The sequence below is a fragment of the Anopheles funestus genome, chromosome 2RL, assembly GCF_943734845.2.
Source record: "Anopheles funestus chromosome 2RL, idAnoFuneDA-416_04, whole genome shotgun sequence".
NCBI lineage: Eukaryota > Metazoa > Arthropoda > Insecta > Diptera > Culicidae > Anopheles > Anopheles funestus.
The window spans coordinates 23,069,166-23,089,508 of record NC_064598.1 but is presented as its reverse complement, the minus strand read 5'-3'; the positions used below and the strand labels follow the sequence as shown (position 1 = coordinate 23,089,508).

The window sequence follows — 20,343 nt, the reverse complement described above, 5'->3', positions numbered from 1 at the left end:
AAAGGAAAGCTTTCTCGGTGCCAGTTACGAAAAGTTTAGAACTCGTAAAAGCTTCGTGATTATAACTCGAGAAAGGTGTTAAGTTTTCACTTTTTGCGTTCAATCTTCACTTGAAAAAAGTCTTCACTTGAAGAAAAAGCCACCCAATTTTATCACTTAAACTCGAAATCTCTGAAAAAAAACACAACTGAGTTTGTACTAGTAGAACAATGGTTTTCTCAAGATGCAAATACTTCACGAAAGGACTTAAATCACGTGTTCTTTGATTCTTTGTACGCAACTGAACTACTTTTATTGCTTTAAGTCTTTGAGCCCGTTGACTCTCAACCCGTTTACGTCACACGCTCGACGAGTTCAGCGTGCCCGTTTACAAGAAGCAGTCGGGAGCGTAATAGTTTACTCAAAAGAGTTGTTTTTTAAATGAATCTTAAATGATTCAATCGGATATTTACGTTTCATTGTACAACTACTCTGAGTTATCATTATCTAAGCAAATTTTTATTCCAAATGTTCATGTGTTTCTAACGTGAAACCTCCACCAAACGGATACGTATGGCATAAACAATCTACCCACGTGTAGATAGGCCGCTAAAAACGTAAACTACAAAACAATTACAACAAAAAATGCTTTTGCTATTACCTAATAATTTGAATTTCATCGATCTGTTCAACATACCATGAGCGTACGAAGATCATAAGTTTCATAAGCAGTGGAGTAACCGCCGTCACAGGCGTGCCAAACCCAATCGAAAGAGATTCCAAGATGGTGCAATGCCACCGTTGCAAGCGACCATTTTTTTCTGGGTCAGAATTTACTCACCGCCGTTCGATGAAAAAAAAATCAGTACGAAATGAGAAGGTTACAAAAATGAATATTAATTCATGTACACTCTTGTTTGACTGAGTGTTTGCTTTTTTATTATTTTTTTTAACATCGCTGTTAACAGGACCAATCGCAAATGGAGGTTTTTTTTGTTACTTTTTGCTAGAAATATAATCATATTCAATACTGCAAGCAATTTGTATGTTACCGTCATGAGCTGTACCAGCCGTGTCGTGTTGGTTATGAACTTCTTCGGTCCTTTTCCCACCCCGTTTTTCAGCATGCAGGTGGGTCTTAAACATGAAACAGACCAGTCTGACAAGAGTGGATGGTGGAAAAGGGGGTTATAAAAAGGAAGGGCTTAAATCGAAGCCGCTCTTAATTAGCATTAGCAGCGACGACCATACATGACACGCTGACAAATTCATGACGACAAGCCCCTTGGCTTCGTATATGCACTGGTGCAAGATATTTATTTATTTGGTTTTTTCCGGCGCAAAAAAAAACATACTTAGTAAATCTAATTCCCCGGCAGTTCGTGATTATCCTTCAGTATGTGAAGGTATGGTGATCGGGTAGTGTAAGGGGCGGATGAAAAAATTTGAAAATCCCTAAAAAAAGGGCACCCACAACACGAGGATAGCAATAGTTGCAGATTTTCCTTGCCCGCCGCCCGTCGGGTTTCGATCGGTTTTGATCGTTTCTAGCATTTTCATTATTCTTTTCGTGACCCAAAATCGCGCTTAATTGCATATTATTTCACTTTGAGTTTGCTGCAGCATAGCAGCTGAATCGACTCTTTCGTTCCTAAATGATTCGATTGGAAATGGGGTGTTTGTGAGTCTGTGTGGATTTTTTTTCTATTGTCACGATTGCTGTAACCAATATCTGTAATAGGTGGGGGATAAGTGCATGCAATGCATGTTGTTTAATTAAAATCACATTCTATGAGTAGTTTCATCATATCCAGCGCAGACATTGAATCTTGGGGCTATTCCTTAAACCTGGCAATATCTAGTCAACGTTCCGAAACCTGTTGTGGATATGTCGAAACAATTTCAATGAGCTACTTTTTAAGTATTATTTTCTGCAGTTACACACTTGCATTGCGGGTTCCATTTGATTCTATTATTTTCCAATTGTCATTATTTCACTATCGAGCATTTGTAAAATCAAGCATGCCACTGTATGAAACCCCTTTATAATCTATGGAAAAGCTTTAATTAAATAATTAAAAAAATTAACGAAAATCCATTTTCTCCATTCGTTTTCTTAGTTTTTAAGTACTTTTTAGAATACTTTCATTTCTTCCATATTTCTACTTCGTTTATCTTGAGCAGTAACACTGTACTAGATATAATTGAAAGGCGAGTCCATATGGGCTTTCACTCCACTCAAATTTGGCAGGGAGATGATGAATTTTGTCTAAATTATCCTCTGAACCAAACGACTATAGCTCACATTTTTCGACTGAATGAATCCATTCGTGTGGGAATGGAGATCCCCCTTTAGTAGACTGGGATGAAATATTATGCTCGATTTAGTTTGAGTAATATGCGAAAAACACATCAAATGCTTATACGTGGCATATAATTTGTTTGGCAAATGTTATGTTTACGCTGCAAGCTTGTGGAAACGATGAAACTAGACCATTGCAATGGTACTGTTGCACCGTGAAGACAAAAGAAAGAAATAATACAATAATCCATTACCATCTGCTTAAAATTACCACACCAATAACTGTTAATTATTGATGATCGGGTTAAGTTTAAATGTTTGCTTGGTTGGTTGTCCGTGGTCCGCTTTTCCGTCTACAGTTTAGCTTCACTCACACATCTTCCGCTAACGGCGTGCCATGTTCGGTGCGGTCGGTGTGAAAGTGCATCCGTTTTTCACCGAGGGGAGGGTTTTACGCTACACCGTTGTTCCGCTAGATATGCCGTTGCATTGCATGAACGTATGTATGTGCATATATTTGCCGTTTCTGTGTTTATTTTAGCCAATTTTCTCTGTTGTTCTCGGGTGGAAAACCGTTTTATGTTTCATGCTTTATTTTGGACGATTGTGATCAACATCTCTCGCCACGGGTTTTTGGGGAATGCTTAAAGTTTTGCGTGTGCTTATTTACATTGGAATGCGTTCCATGCGAATACGGCAGAACAATCATCAATCGAAACCGGACAGTTGTGGTAGTGTGGGTCAGATGTTTAAATTACATTGGTTTTTAAATAACTGTTTTCCATGCAATTTTAAACTTTATCAAAGCCCCTTTGAGTTAATTGTATGTAAAGCGAAATAAAAACTACCCAACAATAACTTACTTAAAGAAGCTTCAAAGAGCTACTATTTAACATGTTATTATTCCAATGCGTACAAGAAGAATTTATTACAATGCTCCATTTTTTTTAGCAAAACGGTGGAACTCGCAATCGCACGCATACGCACAACATAATGGAGCGAAACATGCGTGTTTTATTTCTTTTTTTGTGGATGTCAAAAGGAAAGAATGCGCTCAAAACAAGTTTTATGTGCTATCTGTTACTTTTTCGTGGCCACAAACGGGAACAGGAAACCATAATGGAAGGAAACGGAAAAGAGGAAAAACAAAAAGCGGCTTATCGGCATAAGCTGTCATCGGCATGCATTGGTTTTGATAACTGGTGCATTGGTGATGAGTTGCAATTAAGCACGCGCGTTTGCAAAAGAATGAACTTTCTTTAGATGTTTTTTTTGTTGTTGTTTTTGTTGGTGCATTCTTCTGCGGGGAAAACGTTTTTGGTAACGATGTAGGATGTGTTATGCGAAACGATTTGCTTTGTGTTTTTAGATACTTTTTTTGATAATGCCAAAAAAAGGTTTTAGTTTTTTTTTGTTAATTACAGTATACTTTGAATATGTTTTTTTTTACTTTGTATTAATCGTTTCTATTTTATTTCATAATTTGCATAATTTGCATAATTTAAGTTTTCATGTTTGTTATTAAGCTTCGTATCAAAGCTTTAATGTTAGTAACTTAATATTGATTGCTACCAAAAATTTGTTTTGCATTCGAGTACTTTAATAAAATGCCCTGAATTTGTTTGAATGAAATATAGAAATAATTTGATTTCATTTTGGCTTGTAAAAATATATTGAATATATTGCGTGTGTTATGAAACAATCCAACGACTGATTCAATCCAGAAATGGAATTGTTGAACTTATTGTTAAATTTTATTTGAATTATTTTGTTATTTTTTTTATTAATTTATGTTTAACCTTAAATAATTCCTAAAATATGTTCAAAATATTTTTTTTAAATAGTCACTAAAGCAAATCAAAACACTGCTATGAACTGTTAATCGTATCCTTCCACGTGCATGAGTAATGAATGTGTTGAGTAATGCAACATTTATATTCCACATACAAAAAAATATCACTAACATGGCATTGCGATCACTATCGCTAAAGTGAAATAACGTTACGATGGTGACGGTGATTGGGTCAAAAACTATAACCCCAAACCTACCCAACATATTCAGCTGCATGTCGGTACAGTTTTTCCTCTAGAATACATGTCGACAAGCACGATCAATCGACACGCAAACCAACCGAACCGGTCCGCCCCAAACATCTCCAAACATCGCTGAATGCAGCTGCAAATGACTTATGAGTAATGAGTTCGCTTCTCACTCAGTCATGAATGCCATTTTTGCATTTCCTGTCCACCCCATTTACTTACACGTATGGTGCAGCAAAAGCAGAACCTCGAGCGATCGTTTGAAATGTGGTACACGCGCGCTATCGTTTGGATTTTTGGGGTGATGGAAGCGATTTTGATGGTTGATGGATTCGAAGACTGCGTTCTGATTGCATGGATAAAAAAAACCCACCCCTGATGGGTCATTTATTTCGACGAAAGCAACATACGGGTTGAATGGCTTGCCCGTGATAAGCAACAAAAGAACGCAAGAAGAAGAAAAAAGTGCCACGCATGCTGAATGAATTGACTGATTTTGGGAGGGCTTTAACACAGAAACAAAATGGCAAAAAAAAGAATGCGGACGAAACCAAAAATTCACACTTTTTTAAAGAAATTCTTAACGAATTCGAAGGCAAATTAAGCCGACGGTATGAGCAAAAGAACAGCTCATTCCAACGCACGCAGGCTTCTTCTTTGACTTTAATAGCTGGTTAATCCTCAGCAGGCATCAACAAGATTGTTGTTTCTTTCTTCATGTGCGGTTTTGCATAGCCACGGCACCGGCACCGGGCAATATAATGGCCAAACTCAGCGCCAAACTCTCAGCGCGAAAGGTGCATGAAACTGATTTTGATGCAAACCGATCCCGATTGATTGATGTCGGAACGGAATGGTCCAAGCTGTCCGAGGATGAACAAAGCGGTGCGTGAAGATTTTGGCACAACATTCACAAATGTTGGTACCGCGCGTAGGAGGCGCATGGTGGTGACGAGACGAGAGTTTGATGCTGTTCCGTATACCGAAAACAAGCGTTTCCTTGTTCAAACCAACTGCAGATGTGTTGCGTGTTTTCAGGTTTTTTTTTGGTGTTGTTGATTAACTAAAAGGTTTCTTAAAACGCCCTCAAAAAGCAATGAAAGGATTTCGGCTTAAATGTGGCAATGTTCGGTGCGCTGAGTGCATTGAATGTAAATCTAATGAATCGATTCTGTTGGTGGGGTTTTTTTTTTTGCTTTTTGCGGTGACCGTGCCTTATGAAGTCATTCGTTTCCAAAGGGAAAGGTGACTTTCGAGCACAATATCATTACAATGAGCTGCATTGTGGTTTAGTGTTGTGCGGCTGTGAAAGAAGCGAACTGATGCTTGATTACCATCCGATGGTATGGGAGCTTTAATTTAAAAAACTGACGTAGCGCAATTGATCCGGCACCAAAAGTACATACATTAGGATGATCAGACGGATCAGAGGATATTCGTGCGATTAATGCATATCTCAGTCCGTTGCGGTATGTTTTTATCTTGAAATGCTTGCAATATGTAATATTAAAAAAATAACAACGTTAAGCTACCCCAAAAAATTTTAAAAGCACCTGAAATTAATGACACAAATTTTGTTCCACGAAGTTATGGAGATTTGAACCAATTTTTGATATTTTACTTTTACATTTAAAAAAACATATTTTTTTTAGATAAAGATGGAAAATGGCAATAACTCTTAGCTATAAAACCATCATTTAAATTGTTATAGAAATTGTTATAAAAATATATTTCTCACGTACCCACTTGTAAGACTTTAAAACGTAAGACTTTAAGCGTATAGAAAATACGGATTATGGACCCCCAGTTATGATATTTTCAAATTTTAATATCTTTCATGATAAAGTCTGTGGAATTATATCAAAAATTATAAAAACGTTTTTTTATTAAAATTTCTTCCTTCATTTTTGTTTCTATGTTTTGTATAAGATTAAGCAAATTTTTAATTATTTTATCACTTCCCCGGAGTGCCGTCTACGTAGCGGTGAAATTCTTTACCGGCGAAAATGGTGGAGCGCGATGCGCTCGATCCTTTATCGATCCGGTTCATCTTATCTATCCCGTTCTCACATGTAGCCAAGCTCCAATTTCAGACTTCCATCGCTTTCGTGAGATCATAAATTATAATCCATAAATAGTCAAAAACGAATGTTGTCTTGCGGACCCCGGAACGGATGCGGGCGGGAGGAAAAATCGGAACAAGAAAATCGATCAACCCGAAGGGGGTGGGAGGTTGGGGGAGATAACGTAAAGATGGAGAGAGAAGAGCTCCCGTGCACAGTGGGAAAGGGAAGAATGGTGTAGTAAAGGGCAGAACATGCAGAACACGCCATGTTCGTCGTTGACCGTGGCCTGTCGTCCAAAACAGCAACATTGTTGCCCCAAAAGGCTTAAACCATTCGATGCCGCCGCCGTGATGCATTCGGCTTCCTGCTGCACGCTGTCCACGTTGTACAACATCACTGTACACCCTTTTGCGCAAATACACCCCGGGTCCGTATCGCGCTCTGTCACACAGTGCTTTTCACCGTAATCCGTCGCTGCGATCGAAAGAATGGTTGTGCAGGCTGAACCCCAACCTACCGTCTTCCACTTCCCATTCCGTTCTGTGCAGCAAAGATCACATGATCGAACCTGAGAATAATCCGTGATCGTCTTTTTATTTTAATCTTCATCCGAAGGGGTCGCATGCAACAGGGCGACATCTCAACCCCCAGCCGATCATGCGAGAGCGGTATTACTTTTGTTTCGAATTTCCTCCCACCAACCGTTTGAGACTACTTTGCGGCTCGTCGTCGATAATTCGATCTGCGAAACTGTTAAGCCTGGGGAGGACTTTCGCAGGTTCGCAGATTTGGACCCCAAGAATGTGACGCGGTGAAAGTAAATATTTGCCCATGATGCATATTGCTGAGGTAGGAAACAATGGAGCCAATTTCACAATAAAATATATACTACACTTAATAGTTGCACTTCATTCATGTCAATTGTTTTTTTGACGTGCTCACTAATAAATAACTACCGATAGAGAGACAATCTTAGTTTGGTTTAAATTACTTCATTTTGAATTCAAATGTTTTGTTGCAATTATTTTTAAAAGTTATTCTATAACAAAAGCAAAATAAAGCAAAAAACTGTTTGAACCGGCATCCTCTTCCAGTGCACGATCTGAGACCAGACTAAACAGCAGCCAATAAAATCTGACACTTTTGCACACAGGAAATGCTTATTTCAGAGAATGCTCGCTACCCACCCATCCGGTGGTAAGCATCTCGCGATCGCGCCAAAAGTGAGCGGAAGAATTAAGAACCTTCTTCTACGTGTTTTTTCCCCCATTTTTCGGCCAACACTTGGAAGAATAAATTTCTTTACGATCCCGAACGTTAATGCTGGACAACCGAATCGAATCGATACATATCGTTGGGCTCCGGAAAGCTTGCTCTGTTGGTTGTTGACACGACACTAACCGAAACGGTTGTGTGTTTTGTTGCGATGTCCTTCAACTTTATCGCACCCAATTAAGGTTTGAAGCATCCCGTTTGGAGGGTGTATTCCTAGTGGTATGCGTCTCGTTATAAGGTTTTGTGGCGCTGTACTTGTGCGTGTAGAATTTTGCGGTTTTTGTTGCGGTCTGGAACAATTGGGATTTTCTTTAAAGCAGTCAAGATGGTGTATATCGAAGAAGTGATACAAAGTTTGGTTAAAAGTGTCGATAGTGAAAAGAACTTTGACAAGAGTTTAGCTAATAAAATGTGAAATTCGTATTGAATTTAATATTTTTATAGAAAACAACTCATTATATTGTTTTTAGATGCTCTCTACAAACTGAAGAAGAAGAGAATTGAAAATTTTTAACTAACACTGTGATTCATCGAATAAACTTTAGCAAATTTTCGAAATACACGGTGACAGATTAGGACGGATCTTAAAAATTCCCAAATTAGTGATTTTATTTTACAATATTGAAGCCATTTAAAAAAACTATTCAAATTCAATTACAAAAATCATTTAAAATTTGTGTTGTTGCCTTCTTTCAAAATTTCACCCAAGGAATTAAGTGATGCCAATTCTTTAACTTTCAAATATAAACGCTTTTGACAAGATACGCTAGTTGGCGCATTCCGTACTGATAGTGTACCTCGGAGACTTGGTGTATTCTCACTTTTAGTAAGCAAATATATAACATTGATATAATAGAATTAATCATTTAACGAAATAGAAAATAAACATGTTTTTAAAATCCTAATTTGGCCTTTGAAGTTAAATCGTCTTCTTAACACCAAAACTCACTAGTGTGTTCAACTACACAACTGTAGCTAACTTAAGTATAGAATATATTTTTAATTTTATATATTAAAAATAAATAACTTATTCAGCACTTTTATTACCGGCAACACACGGACACAAATCAGCTTACTTCTTTCAAGAAGGATTTTTTTAAAATGTCATCAGTAACATATGCAACTGGTTTCTCGGATGGGGATGTATAATCACCGTAGAGCGGTGCCATCAACAACCGCCAATTTATTGTAAATTTGACACTTTGGTCAGTGCGTGGGCAACAGAAGCTGGCACACACAACGTTTTATTCATCGCTGGTGCTTGCCACTGTGGCGGCGTAAGTTGATTTTCCAACTGTGCAATATTTCAGGTGCACAGCTTTTTTTCCTTCTGCTCCCGCTGCGCCCGTTTAAAACAACTGCGATCGCAACCCCGCCGTATGTGTGCGTGAGTGAGTGAGCAAGGATGGAATTATTCAAACGCTGGGTGGTGCCATCTTTTGCAGTTATTTTCGGTGTGTAGTATGTACTAAAACGCTTTGTGGGCATGCATTTTAAGCTACGCCACCCACGAGTAGGAGGGGAACGCATGAGCAATGGGCCATTTGACAGGTAGTACGAATAGATAATGTACTGTGCAGGTGGTGTGTAATAATTTTTCCGAACTGCATAATAAATGCTTCAGAAACAGTTATTGAGGAAAAACAAATGAGAAGGTGGAATTAGTTATGTTTTCCATGCGTAACAGAACAAAATCTTCGAAAGAAAACGATTGTTTATTAATGCTTTAGATTATTAAAAACATTTTAACGTAAATTTAATTTTGAAACAAAAGCAATGGACAATAGTTACTTTTATTTAATTTTAAGTAATTTTCTTACCTTTTGAAAATTGATGCCAATTTATTTCACTAATGTTTACTACCCTTCTTAGTAACAGATATTTGATTTTCGAAGCAATTAATCAACAGAACAGAATAGCACGTGTTTTTTTCTATCTACATCACATAGGTATTGGGATATATTATTTTTTCACGGTATCAGATTAACAGATACTTTGGTATGCCCTATAGATTGTGGCTTGCTGCAACAACTGAGCGGGTTTGATGTAGGAATTGATCGCACACAAAATTCACTTCCTTTTTTCTATTTTATTTCCGACCGATTGGTTCACTTAAGCGGAGTATAATAGCTAAACTGCACAACATTTAAAACACACATGAAACAATTATAAAAGGCACACTCTTCTCCAACACTTCTTTTAATCGGGTGACACTTTCTTCTGAATTTAATATGCTATTAACCGTGATAACCTAAATTAAACATACAAGAGAAATGATTAACTTTTTGAAAGATTTTATTATTGAATTATCTTTATGGTTATATAAACGAATCAACTTAAGTTCTCCTATGATCTGTTTCCGATTGTGCGGTAGTTAAGAAATGCAAAGAACTGCCACAACGAGTGTACTGATTGAAGAAAAGCTAACCGATCGTCGATCGCTGTAAGCTCGCACGGTGAAAGATGTTGATACGTAAAATGAAAGCAAGAAAAGAGGGCTCGTTGAGCAGGTTGAAGGAAGCTCAAAGTAAAATACGCAGGTTATGGAATTCTTTGCGCTTTGCAAGAGAAGCAAAAAAGGGCGAAACAAAAAAAAAACAATACAACCGCTCACAACGACTACGATTTAACCTTTTTTTTCGCAGCTCACACACAGAGAGCAAAGTATAAAACTTCTTCAGATGATCACGCACACACACACAGCAGTATTTTTTTTCTTCTTAAAATTAACACACATACACAAAGGAGATATACGCACGTACATATACACGCACACACATACATAAACGTAGCTTTAAGAAAAGTGCGTATAACACACTCCAGCATTTATTCCACATGCAATCGCGAAGGTATTCTCTCTTTCTCTGCCAACTTAACTTTGCTTTCACAAATTGCTCTCGGGCTACCAATTCGATCTTCACTTCATACGAATTTTGTCAGGAGGCTGGTTCGATCATTCGCTTTCTTTCGTTTCATCCCTTAAATTGAGCGCTTTCAAATTGTGCAGAAAGGTCCAACAGGGTAGCGTTCAAAGGTAAAATTTAATAATCGATTTAATAAAAAAATCGATCAGTGTAAGCACGAAGTGAATATTATGATATGTTTGCCTAGGTCTCATGTTTAGCATAACTTACTTGTGAGGTCATGCTTTGCTTTTTGCCTGATTGTTTTGACGGAATAGATAAATCGGTCACAATTTCTTACTAATTTGATATGTGTTATTTTGCAACATAAGCTACATAAGAATTATATTCTCTTTTTTGCTTTTTGATTTTTGAATTCTTTTATTCTTCGTATGAATGAATGAAATTGTGCAATCTAAACCAATCTCATCTAATTTTGTTTATTGACAATGGAAGAGAGCGCATTTTAGTTGAGATTTGAACTCAGGCTGGTCATACCGTTTCACATTCTTCTTCTTCTTCTTGGCTTAACGACCTTACAGGTCACGCCGGCCATTTCTGGCTTACTAGACTTATTTTACCACGTAGCCGGATAGTCAGTCCTTGCTACGGGGGAACGGTCCGGATGGGATCCGTTTCACATTAAAAATCTTAAAAAATCGTTGAAAGCAATTGTGATTAATAAATGACACTAGGGGACATTAAGCTGGCTAATCTTAATACTATAATTACTTTCTTCGTAGATCTTTAAAGCCAACAATCTTTCGTGATTTCCTGATCTCAGCTCTAATATTTTGCCCTTTAAACGATGTTGTTCATTCTTATCATAATCACAAAGTATCGACGACGAAAGTTGTTTGCAGTTCTACAAGGGAGACAAGTTGTTTGGCGAAACGGTATTTAAGTTTCATTTACAGCAAACAGTGACGAACCGCTGTTCTCTCGGCAATTGTTCATACAGTTTGTGAAAGCGTACCACCGCTCGTATCATTCAACAAGTCCCGCCAGGTCGAATGGATGCTGCCCTCAGAGTGTTCTCGCTTATTTTCCTCACTTGGAGGAAAGTTAGGCTACAAGAACATTCCGAAACATTCCCCGGTTGCAATGACGAACCATTGGTTACATATCAAATTTTTCCACATTTGGTGACAGGTTCATCATGTATAAGCGAGAGAAGTGGAGAATTTCGATCGGAATGTGGTACGTGAAGTAGGCGGACTGTGAAAGGCACAGGTGCGACGCGAGAGGAAAATAATAAAACCCACACACACACATACACAGACGCACACACATACACATCGGCTCGTGCGCATACACACATTTATGCACGAAGGGAAGGCAACATGGAACGCACACACTGGCACAGTTTGGCCGTCGGTCGATAGAACGCGTTTCGCTATCGACGATCGTCGCGGTCTTAAGATAAACGCATATGATACACATACAATCGCACAGCACCACTTTGCCAGCATCTGCGGAACAACCATTTACTTCGCTAGATTTGTTTAGTAGTTTGCTTGCATTAAAGCTACATTGAAAAGATGCGAGATGTTAAATGTCAGCGGCTGTGAAACAATCGTAGGCTCTTGCGCATTTTATTACGATGGCGCACGTTTGCCTACGTGTGAGCGCTGTGAGATTTCCGTTCTTCTGAGCAACAATCCACACACACACACGTACGAGGCACGCACAAATAAACACGCATATGTACGTACAGGACGAAACCGTTCATCACTGCAGCTCGGTGTTGCGCAGCTGGATGCATTGGCACTGCACACTTTCGTTTCGTTGCCATTTTGCGATTTACATTTGCAGTTTACTAAATGCTAGGAAGACACTTCTTAAAAACAATGCTTTACGACGACACCAATTTCTTTGCACAATAATTTATTCCGATACGAACCAGACCAGAATCGACACGGGAGTACACGGTACGCGAAACCTCGAGCGCATTCGGGCAAGCTTACGGCTCAGCTTTCTACGATCGACTGAGGCCAGCACCCACCGGAGCCTTTCGGATGGGCTCTCGCAGCGAGCATAGAAACCATTCTTCTCTCACGTATGCATGGAACCGCATACCAAAAGAGCGAAACAACATTCCCCTTCTCCCGCAGCGGGATACCGTTGTGATCACTCTTGATCTCTTTTTTCACCCCCTCTTCCTACCCTTTCCGCTCAAAAGGGGGTTCGTTTTTTTTTTGCTTCTGCGTTCATCCCGTTTTCCCTAACCTGACTTGTTTTCCTACGTGGGTCCGAGGTGAAGGTAGAAGCCGCGAAAGAAGTGGACAAACACTTCAATTCCGCACCCGAGCGCGATGCGGTACTGAAATGAATCGAAAGACTTCGTGCGGCGGTAGGCAACGAACCCGCAAAAAAGCATTTAAATTTATTGTTATATAAATTTAAATATATTTTTGTAAGATAAAGTAGTTTTAAAATTACATAAATTATGTCATCAGATTTGTTGTTTTTTATATTTAATTATTTTTAAATTTAAAAAAAAATTATATCGAACCGAACATTTTTTAAATAAAAAAAAATAAATTTGCGAATTAATATAATAATTTTAAATATAATATTTTCCAAGCTATAACGAATGAAATGAAATAAAAAAAAAGAAATAAAAGATTTGAATCTAAATTCGTACGATTAGAAAAATCGATCATTTGATACGCACACAACAAGGAAAAAATTGTAAAGCAAATAATCTTTTGGTACGATCAAAACAGACTCTTCTCCTGCTCGGGTAGTGTTCTCGCCGCTCGACATGTGTACCATAAACAGGAAATATTCCACTAAAGAAAGAGCATTCTTCTCACCTGACAAACGGTTTCGTGTCCACGGTGGATGGATACGGCCGGTATGATCGGTGGATGACCGGTAACCGTAACCGCACCCCAGCCACCGACATGCCCGTGTCCTCACGCCTGTTCCACGCATCATTCCACGATAACGCTAAGGGAGTTTTGCGAACCAAAACATCAAGAGAGTGACCTCTTCTGTGCACTGCACTGTGTCTTGCTACATACCAGCGTTCTTTGTGTTGTGGTTTTAAATGTGGTTCGCGTTTATGTTGAATCGATTCTCGCAAAAATTTCTCTGCTCTACAACAACGCGCGACTTCTGATCTTCTGTTTCGCTTTTCGACTCTCATCGTGCCCAATGCACGATCCGCTCGTTATCTCTTTGGGAGGCTTTTTTTTGTTTTGTTCCACTGTGCGACACTCAGCGCAATCGGCCGGAGGGAACTCACTGTAAAATGAAAGAGATGTTTTCCAAACTTAGCAGGAAGAAGTTTTCCACATCGAGAATGGAGAGAGCCAGGAAGTGTACAGCGGATTGTTCCCCAACATAAAATACCCCCCTGTTGTCTTCATCTCACGCCTTCCGTTGGTTGCGTTTGCTGCAGTGCTCTGTCCCCACGATTCTTGGCATTCCATTCAGGTGACCGCTTAGCGGGGGTTATGATTTTTGTCTTTCGTTTTGCTATTTTCGCACGACAGCGACCACTTTTCTACTGTGGCTTGTGTCCTGTGGTTTGGATGGGGACATATTTTTTACCCTATCTAACTCTCTTTCTCTCTTTCTCTCTCGTTTCGTTCTTGTATTTATCGTTCCGCTTCTTTCTTAAAGTATTTTTTCCGCTCATGATCATCTGCTCCGGTAGCTTTGCTCCCGTTGGATGGGATCGATCGATCGATCGGTCGCTCGTTTGCATAACCGCTCATCAGCAGAAGAGTTCTTTAGCCCCGTACAGCAGGGCAGTGGACAGAAAAATACAACTGGTCCATGGTTGCATTGCGTTTACCGCTTGGTGAATTAAAAACTAAACTCCTGGTTGCCATGTGCGTTCCACGGCGTCTGCGTGAATCACGAATGACGAATGACATGTTTATATCGAATCTGTCCCGATAGATAATTGATTGCGTGGACGGGATTTAGTGGTTACCCATGGACACACGGTTGATAGTGCGCAGCAGAGAATAGAAGCTTGATTATCGGTGATGCAATGGCATTCCATGATTTATTGCATCTGTCCGTTCGTATTTCAATGTGTTCAGGTTTTTCGTTTTTCTTCTTCTGGTTTAGTTCTCTAGGCTCTTGTTCTGTAATTAATGTAGAATTTTACAACACGTTTGTTGTGTTTAATGTTTTTATTTGTTTTTATCATAGAAATTCAGTTTATACGTTTTAAGGCAAATGTTTTTATTTTCATTTTTTTTCTTTTTATTTTATAATTACGATAATTTCCGAGTGACGATACTGACTCGGTATGTTTGGTTTGCAATTGATGCAGTTTTCTTTTTTTTTTTTATTTTATTAACATCAAAGTAAGTTACAAAGGTATCGTAAATTGTTGAAAATAATTGATGGAGTACGTCATAAGGTTGAAACCATTAAGACTCTTACAATGACCCACATACCACGGCGCGAACCAGCAGCATTTCTCGATCGGTTCCACCAAACATGTCAACCAAAATGAAACAAAAGCATTGTTCGAATGACTCGCGCAAAACATACGAATATTTTCACACTTCCCAGTTAGGAGATTAACGAAAAACAGATATCATGCGCACTTCTCAATTCCCCAAGCCGGGGGTAGAATGAAAGATCGCAGGAATGGCGCGACACATGCCCCGGTTTGAATGCGAAGCCACTGGGTCCCGATGGTTCCAATTTGCAAACTAATAAAATCTAACGGTCCTGCCCTCGCACCCCGGCCGCGGATTCCGGTTCTTTGCTTTCAGCTTAATAACAGCGACTACGTTGAACCCCGACCAAGCGAACACATCGGAATCCAAAAACCACCGGTCCCCATGGCGGACGTCTGGTGGTATGGTCAATAAAACTAATAAACATCTTCTTTTCCTGTCGCGCGCCATACCAGGCGGATGAAAATTCGAACTCCGCGCCAACATTCTACATAACGTCCCGCGAACCATGGCGGGAGCGTACTTTGGAATTTGTTTCATATCGGGACTGTTTATGCCAATGCCGTTGTTGTGCATATCGGTACGTGTTGTGCTGGATTTTCGGTTGTTTTGGTTGCGCCCGCTGTTGTTTTGCTGGCCGTTTCTAGGATGCGGATGTATCAACGGTTACGTCAATGGAAATTGTATGGTGATTATGCACCGCCTGTGTTTTATAGCATTATTTTGTTGTGCCATCTATCGATCGATAATTGCAAAGGGTGTATCAGAAATGGAAGGGCAAATGTAGGTCATATTATCAGCTGATTTATAAGAAATTGCTTAATTTTACTTTTGCAACAATTCTAAATAGAAGGTAAAGTAAATGTTCATAAAAAGCTGGGATCAAAATATCCCTTTGTATCGATTGTTAGAAAAAAAAACAAACATAACTTGTTCAAATACAGTAAAATACGCTCAGCTTTCCCAGTTACGACCTAGTACTAGGTGACATTTCCTTCCCGTCTCAAAACGCTTCCTTTAATTGAGAAGATAATTATATTAACCCTTACCAAAAACCGGTCACGGCTCACAGGCAATCGCAAGAATTGCATCTAAACTTCTGCACCTCATTCCATTCCCGCCTGTTGCAAGGCCACTCCACCAAAACCACTTCAATAGAGAAACCATCAACCTGGATGCACACCTCATAAGCAATCGATATTATACCCATTACCATTGGACACATTTGCAATTGGTTTGCTGTTTTGACACCTGGCACGGATGGCTGCCAGGCAAACAGTGTTGTACCCTTACCCTTCCATTCCGATAACCAGTTCAGTGTTTTCTCTCGCTCACTTCACTACACAGGGTGACACAGGGCTGAAGCAAAACAAATAAATAAATAGACAAACGCGACGCGAAACGAGACACTCTTACTTACGGTGGAAGCTCTGTAAGTCTCTTGTACTTGGTGGGTTTTATACTTGCAGCTGTGTACTCCAGCTAGCGATCGGACAAACTTGCACCCTCCACCGCATTGGTGTTCAATAAAGATGTAAAACCTGAAGAACAGGAGGTCTTCATCGTGCTGTACGACGTTTGCTTTCTTCTCAGCATTCGTCTGAGATGCTTCGATAAGCACTAATTGTACCCATGATGCTTCTTGTATACGCAGTCAGGTTCATTGTTTACACCGATGTCGATATGGTGATGAATGAAAGTTTTGCTTTAGTTATTTATTACTTCGTTTCTTAATATAATGCCAAATCAAAACAGGAGAATTTTTTTTCATACATATTCTTGCAACTGGTGCTTTTAGTGTTAAGTTCTTTACAATGCAAATCATTAGCATCACACAGGTACCAGATGGTTCTTGTTCTCACACAAGCTTAACCCTGCACACTAATAATGTATTTGTCAAAGGATCAATTCTTTGTGGCAAATGAAGTTGATGGCAAACATGCCAAATCCCGAGCACTAGAACGAAAACCGGAAGGAATGGCGACAGTCTCATAATCAACCAATATCCATGGCAATGGCATTCCCGCTCAAATGATGTGTATGCACTGCTGGACGGTAACATGAGCAGTGATCGGTGTAAATTGATGACATCTTACACGGATGGGTCAAACACCTACCGTTGGGTTTGCCGTTGTATCGAGTGCCTGAACATTTTTTTTGTCCCTCTCCTTGATACGAACGTAAGGAGAATAATGTTAAGCTGGGAAGTATCTTGTACTGGGCAGCAGTGGTGGCTCCACTAGGTGACAATGTCAAGATCGACCGGACTGGGTTGTTCTTGTTGTTCTGGCGCTCAGCTTTGCATACTTTATATTTCTCTCTTTTTTGCTCTATGTAAGAAAAAAACTTCTGACACCTGAAGCTGATCTGAAGCGGGATCACATTCCAGTGTGGGTTTCCAGTTCCAGTTGGGCGTAGTACATATCGGAGTGATAAAATAGCAAGCTGAATTCTTATGATATTGTATTATCAGCATACGTATACAATGTGATACCAATGTTAAGCAATTAATATTTAGCAGTAACACTTTTAATGTATGATTAAAATTATTAATGCAAAATTTGTATTTTATTCTTCCACTACAATCTTTAACTGTTCAAGGTACTTAAACGTTTTTGAAACAATGGAGGATGCAGTACCTTTTAGTAATATTCAATTTAGCAAAGCTTTTGGGATTTTATCCATTTTTACTTGCTGGAATATATTGAAGAAAAATTGATTTTTTTGATACAAATGTATTAAGATATCAAAAATTTGAACTCCGGTCGAATCCTTCTCAAATGCCTGGTGTTTACATACGACAGGATCTTTAAGAAGTTCCAACAGGACACTCCCTTCGTACGCTGGGCGACAATGGGTCATTAATAATCAAGGAACTTACTTACGCTGTATACATTATTGGGACACTGAAGTAAATATAGATGCTTTAAATTAAAATTGAAAACCAATACAAATTCTCACGAGTAATATCTTCAAAGTGATATTCAATTTTGCTTTCTTGGAAACCGTTCTAAAATTTGGGTTATTTATGCATCCAATGATCATAAATGTGTCATTCCATACCAAATGGTCATCAAGCATTCTTTCTTGCCGATCTTTAGCCGAGAAAATCGCAGAGAGAAAATATTGATGCAGAACAGTTCAAAATGATCATGGATAAGATGCTAGAATATGAAGATTTTTCTATTTTTATAAGAAAACTAATTCTGCTATTGATTTTGATGTTCTATAAATATGCTCTACCTACAATATGCAAAGCTTGTTTGAAGTTAAATATCTTTAATTTATGCTTCAATGCTAATGTGTTTCAACAAAGGTAAACTATCGTCACACTTGCTGAAGATATTCTCAATTAAGAAACTATAACTACAAGAAGTTATTTATTAGTCATCTGCCTTGGTATGCTACTGTTCCATGCGCTGATCAATTCATCAGCAATGTCGAGCATGTTGGTTGCGAACCCTCCAGAATATCAGTTTGGCGAACGCACATTAGTCCGATGCGTATGTGTGTGCACACACCTAGACAGGGGAGAGAGGGAGGTGGGGAAAAGGCTCGTTAGGTGGTTAGGCAATGTACAACCAATAATTATTCCAGAAGTGTGTATGTGCATCCGCTCATGCGCTCGTTCGTCCATCGTGATCAAACTAAATCTACCACCATCCCGAGCTGAGAGATAGGCCGAGATGCAACAGCAAGAAGCAAAAAAAGATCACCAAGTTAGCATATAAGCTCATTGCGCATTACACAGCACAAAATGACAAAGCGCAAGTGCACAACCGGCGAACGTGATGCGTGTGTGTGATGCAATACTGCTTACCTCGCGATGGGATGCCCTTTGGGGTGTTAAGGATGCATAAGCATAAAATAGTGGCATGGTGGCTCGTGGTGGAATGGTTCCCAATACCCGACGGAATCTTGTTGATTAATTACTACATAATTTAATAATATTTTTCTGTCTCTTTCCCCTTTTTTTCCCCCGATTCTTCGTATCCATTCATTCTTGCCCATTCCATGCGCGGCGGAAGAGAAGGGCGTGATGGAGGTGCAGCAGCAGCAGCAACCCTATGATAGTTTGAATTGCTCGATGCTCTAGGATTCCTGGGTAGGTGTTTTGGGCGATACAGAACGATGAACGTGTCCCTGCAGGGTCGTTAAGATGCGGATCGAAATAGTGAATTTCATGCACAATTTGCACCGTTGAGGCAAAGACGCACTGCGACGTGTGCACCATTATGCACATTTAATGCATTCCGGTTTTTTGTTTGCCGATGCGCTCACATATGGAACCATACGGACCAAAATGGGCCACCGACGGTGGTCGGGTGGGAAGGGAATGTGGAAGCAGAACTAAATAAAAGGAATCAAACGCAGAGGGCGGTTAATGAGCACGATCCTTGGCATGCCATACTGAGGAAGATGGCTAATGCCAAGGGTTGAGGATACAGGGAAAGGGATTAGTGTGCCGGAAGTGGGGAATGAAACGGTTATGATCGGACGATAGAAAACCGTACCATGAGCCGAGTTTGCGCTTTTAAGTTGAATGGTTTGATTTTTGCTTCACTTATGGTTTTGAATCAATTTTTTTATTTGTCTTCATCTTTTTGTTCGCATTATAGTGTCCACTTAGTGTTCGATACAACCGGGATCCAATGGCGGAACATTGCTGCACGCCCTTTCATGCCGGTACCAGTTTTTTGTATTGTTCTAATTAACCATAAGTGGTACTAAGCAAAGAGTTTTCCATGCCGTTTTTCCTTCCTTTTGCATCTTCATTTTTTCATGCTGATGCCATTTTAAAGTAATTTGTTTTATTTTAATACTTGTTTTTGAATTGCAATGATACATTCTACATGCATTTATGCTACTTTTAAACATTTTTTAGTGATAAGATTTGTTATAAAATATTAGTATGTGGATTTTTCAAATCCGTAGCAAGCAAGTAATAGTAATCTTTACTAACAATATTAAATTAAATTCGCATGGTTCCGATAACTATTTCAGTATTAAGTAACCGTATCATTCCATCGTAGGTCAGATATTGTGAAAAATTGTTATTTACAGCAATCTTTTAACGAAACTCGGCTACATCCGGATGTAAATTAAAAAGTATCAAAAACAAAAAAAGGTTTAAAAATTACATTGGGTTAACAGCTACCTTTTTGGTACAAAATGTCTTCCATTTGGTGGAATATTTCCAAGAAAGCTCATATGTTTTCCTAGCTAATGTGCACGGGTATCATTTTACGAAGGGATTCTTTTAATATGTGTGTCATTTTCTTCGGCCGGAATGTGTAGCCGCACTATCTAGTATGCAGCATTACAACCGTACCTCGAAAGTGCAG

At 39.2% G+C, this 20,343-nt stretch overlaps 2 protein-coding genes across 3 annotated transcripts in view; one reads left to right on the top strand and one right to left on the bottom strand.

The window, feature by feature from the left end:
* Nucleotides 1-12,670, bottom strand: part of LOC125762221 (F-box/LRR-repeat protein 7) — a 70,353-nt gene extending 57,683 nt beyond the window's left edge. The window contains exons 1-2 of one of the 2 annotated variants that reach the window (XM_049424075.1): nt 12,474-12,670; nt 9,483-9,913 (exon numbers count right to left, since the gene is read on the bottom strand). The gene's annotated coding sequence lies outside the window, so the exon portion shown is untranslated. Of the gene's footprint in view, nt 1-9,482; nt 9,914-12,468 lie in introns of both variants that reach the window. The other variant, XM_049424074.1, reaches the window with a different exon arrangement.
* The window catches only part of LOC125762229 (atrial natriuretic peptide receptor 3), a 106,634-nt gene that overhangs the window by 49,314 nt on the left and 36,977 nt on the right, over nt 1-20,343 (top strand). The window lies entirely within an intron of this gene.